Source organism: Physeter macrocephalus, chromosome 12 (assembly GCF_002837175.3).
Source record: "Physeter macrocephalus isolate SW-GA chromosome 12, ASM283717v5, whole genome shotgun sequence".
Lineage (NCBI taxonomy): Eukaryota > Metazoa > Chordata > Mammalia > Artiodactyla > Physeteridae > Physeter > Physeter macrocephalus.
In genome coordinates, this window is record NC_041225.1 from 7,758,219 (window position 1) to 7,765,278 (window position 7,060).

At 38.1% G+C, this 7,060-nt stretch overlaps 1 non-coding gene across 1 annotated transcript; it reads left to right on the forward strand.

Annotated features, from left to right (window-relative positions):
• The first annotated feature begins 3,856 nt into the window (after positions 1-3,856).
• Positions 3,857-3,961, forward strand: LOC112066534 (U6 spliceosomal RNA). Its single transcript, XR_002892711.1, has one exon. It is a non-coding gene; the product is annotated as a U6 spliceosomal RNA (small nuclear RNA).
• Positions 3,962-7,060: the final 3,099 nt, after the last annotated feature.

A 7,060-nucleotide genomic window follows, 5' to 3' on the forward strand; every position in this document is an offset into this window, starting at 1 on the left:
TCAATTCTTTTCATTCTTTTTTCTTTATTCTTCTCTGTGGTAGTTATTTCGAATATTTTAGCTTCCAGGTCACTTCTCCGTTCTTCTCCCTCAGTTATTCTGCTATTGATCCCTTCTAGAGAATTTTTGATTTCATTTATTGTGTTGTTCATGATTGTTTGTTTGCTATTTAGTTCTTCTAGGTCCTTGTTAAACATTTCTTTTATTTTCTCCATTCTATTTCCAAGATTTTCGATCATCTTTACTCTTATTATTCTAAATTCTTTTTCAGGTAGACTGCCTATTTCCTCTTCATTTGTTAGGTCTGGTGGGTTTTTACCTTATTTCTTCATCTCCTGTGTGATGAGATCTGTATTTGTGTGTTTCTCTGCCTTCTCATTTTGCTTGACTTACTGTTTTTGGGGTCTCCTTTTCGCAGGCTGCAGGTTCGTAGTTCCCATTGTTTTTGGTGTCTGCCCCCAGTGGCTAAGGTTGGTTCAGTGGGTTGTGTAGCCTTCCTGGTGGAGGGGACTAGTGCCTGTGTTCTGGTTGATGAGGCTGGATCTTGTCTTTCTGGGTGGCAGGTCCACGTCTGCTGGTGTGTTTTGGGTTGTCTGTGACCTTATAATTTTAGGCAGCATCTCTGCTAATGGGTGGGGTTGTGTTCCTGTCTTGCTAGTTGTTTGGCATAGGGTGTCCAGCACTGTAGCTTGCTGGTTGTTGAGTGGAGGTGGGTCGTGGGGTTGAGATGGAGGTCTCTGGGAGATTTTTCCTTTTGTTATTACATGGAGCTGGGAGGTCTCTGGTGGACCAATGTCCTGAACTTGGCTCTCCTACCTCAGTGGCACAGTCCTGACGTCTGGCTGGAGCACCAAGAGCCTGTCAGCCACACGGCTCCGAATAAAAGGGAGAAAAAGAGAAAGAAAGAAAACAATAAAATAAAAAGTTATTAAAATAAAAAACAAAAAATAATTTTAAAAAAATTTTAAGTAATTAAAAAAAAAGGAAAGAAGAGAACAACCCAACCAGAAAAGAAATCCATCAATGATAACAAGCGCTGAAAACTATACTTAAAAAAAAAAAAAAAAAATGGACAGACAGAACCCTAGGACAAGTGGTAAAAGCAAAGCTACACAGACAAAATCACACACAAGCATAATCATAGACACAAAAAGAGAAAAACGGAAAAATGTATAGATATCGTTGTTCCCAAAGTCCACCTCCTCAATTTGGGATGGTTCGTTGTCTATTCAGGTATTCCACCGATGCAGGGTACATCAAGTTGACTGTGTAGATTTAATCCTCTGCTCCGGAGGCTGCTGGGAGAGATTTCCCTTTCTCCTCTTTGTTTGCACAGCTGGAATTCAGCTTTGGATTTGGCCCCGCTTCTGCGTGTTGGTTGCCTGAGGGCGTCTGTTCTTCATTCAGACCCAACGGGGTTAAAGGAGCATCTGATTCGGGGCCTCTGGGTCACTCAGGCCCAGGGGGAGGGAGGAGTATGGAATGCGGGGCGAGCCTATGGCAGCAGAGGTCGGCGTGATGTTGCACCACCCTAAGGCCGCCGTGTGTTCTCTTGGGGAAGTTTTCCCTGGATCACAGGAACCTGGCAGTGGCAGACTGCACAGGCTCCTGGGAGGGGAGGTGTGGATAGTGACTTGTGCTTCCACAGAGGCTTCTTGGTGGCAGCAGTAGCAACCTTAGCATCTCGTTCCCGTCTCTGGGGTCCCCGCTGATAGCCGCGGCTCGTGCCCATCTCTGGAGTTCCTTTAAGCAGCGCTCTTAATCCCCTCTCCTGGCACACCAGGAAACAAAGAGGCAAGAAAAAGTTTCTTGCCTCTTCAGCAATTCCAGACCTTTTCCCATACTCCCTCCCGGCTAGCTGTGGCCCACTAGCCCCCTTCAGGCTGTGTTTTCACAGCCAACCCCAGTGCTCTCCCTGGGATTCGACCGCAGCCGGAGCCTCAGCTCCCATTCTCCACCCGTCCTGGCGGGTGAGCAGAGAAGCCTCTTGGGCTGGTGAGTGCTGGTGGGCACCAATCCTCTGTCCGGGAATCTCTCCACTTTGCCCTCTGCACCCCTGTTGCTGTGCTCTTCTCTGTGGCTCCGAAGGTCCCCCCCTCTGCCACCTGCAGTCTCCACCTGCGAAGGGGCTTCTAGTGTGTGGAAACCTTTCCTCCTTCACAGCTCCCTCCCACCGGTGCCGGTCTGATCCCTATTCCTTTGTCTCTGTTTTTTCTTTTTTTCTTTTGCCCTACCCAGGTACGTGGGGAGTTTCTTGCCTTTTGGGAGGTCTGAGGTCTGCTGCCAGCATTCAATAGGTGTTTTGTAGGAGTTGTTCCACATGTAGATATATTTCTGATGTATTTGTGGGAAGGAAGGTGATCTCCGCGTCTTACTCTTCTGCCATTTTGAAGCTCCTCTACTTGTATTTTGAAAAAGACTGTAAAATGTTCCTGAAATGTGAGAATATTTAGTGAGTGGAGATCATGCCATAATTGCTTATTCTTTCAGGGAAAACTGAATATTGGCATGAAGTCAGTTCTTTCCCCAGTAGTTTAACATGATGTTCAAGTACAAATGTTTCTCCAGCCATTTCAGCTGAAGACTCCAAGGGAAAAAAAAAAAATTATTTTTCATCTTTATTGAGATATAATTGATATATAACCTTTTGTAAGTTTAAGGTGTACAACACGAGGATTTGATACCAAAATCTTTACCACAATAAGGTTAGTTAACACATCCTTCAACTCACACTATTTCCCTTTTATTGTTGTTATGGTGGGAATGGGAAAGCTCTACTCTCTTTGCCACTTTCAAGAGTACAATACGTTACTATTAATTATAGTCACCATGCTGTACCTTACATCCTAGAATTTATGAATCTTATACTTCAAGCCTGTACTATTTAACCAGCTTCTCCTCATTTCCTTCACCCCTCAGTCCCTGGCAACCACCATTCTACTGTTTCTATAAGTTTGATGTTTTCAGATTCTACCTGTAAGTGAGATCATACAGTATTCTTCTTTCTCTGACTGATTTGATTCACTTAGCCTATTGCCTGAAGACCCATTCATGTTTTTCCAAATGGCAGTTTTCTTCTTTTTATGGCACAATAATATTCCATTATATGTACATATATTTCACATTTTCTTTATCCATTCACACATCAGTGGATACTTATGTTATTTAGATTGTTTCCATATTTTGGTTATTCTGAATAATGCTGCAACAGACATGGGAGTGCAGATATATCTTCTGGATAGTGATTAATTTCTAATGGAATTTCTAGATCATATGGTAGTTCTGTTTTAATATTTTGACCACCACCCATATTGTTTTTCATATTGAGTACACCAATTTTCATTCCCACAAACACTGTATCAGGGTTCCTGTTTCTCCACATTATTGCCAACATTTGCTATCTCTTGTCTTTTTGATAATAACCACCCTAACAGATGTGAGGTTTTGATTTACATTTTCCTGATATTAGAAATGTTCATACCTTCTCATGTAGATGATCATTTGTACGTCTTCTTTGAACAATGTCTCTTCAAGTACTCTGACCGTTTTAAAATCAAGTTGATTTTGTTGTTGTTGTTGTTATTGAGTTGTATAACTTTGGTGCATATTTTGGATATTAATATCTTATCAGATATATAGTTTGCAAATGTTTCTCTCACTCCATATGTTCTTCTTTTATATACAAATAGACTCAATTATTATAGAATATAATCAAGAGAAATCTGACCAAAAGTGCATATTTATTGTCTTCTCAAGACACTAAATTTTGAAGCAACTTTTTAAGCAGCAATAGTTTAACTCACACTCTTTTGTGTCTTACTTTGCTCACTCAAAATTAACTCAAGAAACCTCTTCAGTGTTAGATTCTACAGCACATTTAATAAATTGGTATCATACAGAGAAGATAAATATGGCCCCTGTGCAGTATGACATGCAAATTTGGGAAACATTCCACATTTTTTATATATGGACCTCATGATAATCAGAAACCAAAAATCTATAACAGATACACACACAAAAAAGAAAAGGGAATCCAAACATAGTAGTACAGCTAGTCATAAAATCACAAGGAAGGAGAGCAAAAAAAGAAGAAAGGAACAAAAATAAACTACAAAACAACCAGAAAACAAGTAACAAAATGGCAATAAGTACATACCTATTAATAATTAATTTAAATGTAACTAAATAAATGCTCTAATCAAAGACATAGAGTGACTGAATGGATTAAAACAAACAAAAAACTTAACTATTCTCAATTTTTAAAAATCTTTTTTTTTAATTTTTGCTATTTTTTTCTTTCAGTGTTTTTTTTTTTAACATCTTTAATGGAGTATAATTGCTTTACAATTGTGTTAGTTTCTGCTGTATAACAAAGTGAATCAACTAAATAAATGCTCTAATCAAAGACATAGAGTGACTGAATGGATTAAAACAAACAAAAAACTTAACTATTCTCAATTTTTAAAAATCTTTTTTTTTAAATTTTTGCTATTTTTTTCTTTCAGTGTTTTTTTTTTTTAACATCTTTAATGGAGTATAATTTCTTTACAATTGTGTTAGTTTCTGCTGTATAACAAAGTGAATCAGCTATATGTATACATATATCCCCATATCTCCTCCTTCTTGCTTCTCCCTCCCACCTTCCCTATCCCACTCCTCTAGCTGGTCAAAAAGCACCGAGCTGATCTCCTCGTGCAATGCAGCTGCTTCCCAATAGCTGTCTATTTTACATTTGGTAGTGTATATATATATATCAATGCTACTCTCTGGGTGATTTAAACTATTATGTTTTCCAGGTTGTTTACACATTCTTCTTCATTGTCTAATTTGCTGTTGGTTTCCTCTAGTGTAGTTTTCATTTCAGTTAATGTGTTTTGAAACTCTGATTGGTTCTTTGTTGAAATTCTCAGTATGTATCTCCATTCTTCTCCCGAGTTTCATGAACATTTTTATGGGTGGTGCTTTGAACTCTTTATCAGGTCAATTAATTTTTTCTGTTTCATCAGTTTGTTTTTGTTATTGTTGTTTGTTTTTGTTTCTGCTTATTTTACCATTTTATATTATTCTTTGGTTTGGAACAAATTCCTATGTCTTCTAATTGTGCTTGACTTTCTGTGTTTCTTTCTATGAATTAGGCAAAAGATTTTCCTCTCCCAGTCTTGAAGGTATATCCTTTTGTAGGAATGTCCCTATAAAGCCTGTGTATACCTAGTGGCTATAGCAGGAGGGCTGGAGATAATTCAGACATGGGCTGGGGCTTTTCCCAGGGTGTGCTGGGGGCCACTGCTTTGGTGGATGGGAGTTGGATGGAGCTGGAGCCTGGCACAAGCCAGTGCCCACTGAGAGTTGCCATCTTGGTAGGGGAGTGGCTGGAGAGGGTGCCTGGTATGGGCTACAGGGTATGCTGGGGCAGTCTTGGTAGACCTGCTAGAGCACGTGCACTTTTCAATCTGCAGTCTCTGTGCTCAGATGTATAGCAAGTGAGATTGTGTGCAAGCCCCTTAAGAGTGGAGTCTTGGTTTCCTACAGCTCTTTGGATCTCCTGAATGTAAGCCTTGCTGGCTTTAAAATCAGGGAGGTCTTCTTCCCAGTGCTGATCCTCAGGGCTTGGGTGCCCAAGGTGGGCCTCAAACCATTTGCTCCATAGGAAAGACCTCTGTGTTTGTGATATTACCTTTCAGTTGTTGGTCACCCACCAGAGTGTGGGTCTTGACTATATTATATATTTGCCCCCTCATACCTGTCTGGATGATTTTTGTTTGTTTGTTTGTTTTTGTGTCCTTAATTGTAGAAAAGCTGTTCTGCTATTGTTATGTGTTCTCAGACAGTGTTGTTCTTTATGTTGTAATTTTGGTGTGTCTGTGGGAGGAGGTGAGCTCAGAATCCACCTACTCTGCTGTCTTGGTCCCACCTTCTCTATTATTATTTTGAATATTCAGTTCTATCTTTTACTTTTTGATTACTTATTTATCACTGGTCAGAAACCTGGATTTATATTTTGTTCATTTTATTTATTCACTCATTGTTCATCTTTTAGACCTATGTGTGCCATGCCTTATGCAGCAAAATTTTTTAAAATAGAAATGTTAATCATAAATGAAAATACAGAATATATTCCAAAATTATTTATTATCAGATCAAAAGGTATAGATAGAATTAATAGCAACTTCTTTATTATAAATTTATTCTTTAAAATAAGGACAAAGGAAATTCCCATAAAAAATGAATAAAATTATTAAGAGTTAAATGAATAATAGGATTTGGAAATATAGAGATGGGAATCTATAAATAATTATGTTTGCAGAAGAACTAGAAGAAAACATTGTGAGACCTATGGAGAGGGTAGTTAATAGTTCATTTATAAGAGTAAAGATGAAGAATTGGAAATAACATTGGAAGAACTTTTAAATGCTTCACTAAGACAGTTTTTCAGGTCAATAACCCCTGTTGTTTATTAACATTTGGAGATATATTCCTTATATTTAAAGCAGACTTAAAAATCATGTCTGAGCATCTGAAACAATCCAGGAGTTCTGACGTGATCAAGACTGCAGTGGAGCCCAAGTAGTTAATTATTTTTAAAACATCCTTACTTAATAAACAGCTAGTGTTAAACAATGATTGAAATATTTGTGTGCTTTGTATTATTGGTAATTAATTTTTCCCTAACCAATCAAATACATAGCTATGTCTAAGAAGAGGGGGGACAGTTTTTATTTTTATTTTATCTCTCTCTTTCAAAAATAATAATATCATCCTTTGGAAAAGAGAAGGGAAAATTGTAATGGGAAGTAGTTAATGAGAAAGAAATTATCTTGTGTAATATTTGGAAGTCATCTAGCAGCTTCTAAGAATGTTAAATAATTCCTCAGTTGTTAAATTATTAACAATTTTGAAGACAGTCTCATTTGGAAAAAATAACTCCATAAATATCATTTACATGTGACCATATCACTACCTAATAATTCTACATGACACATAAAAATGGCATTTGCACATAACAGTCATGTAGATGTCTCACGACAGACAGCAACTTTCAGGATTTATCCATAATGGCTTA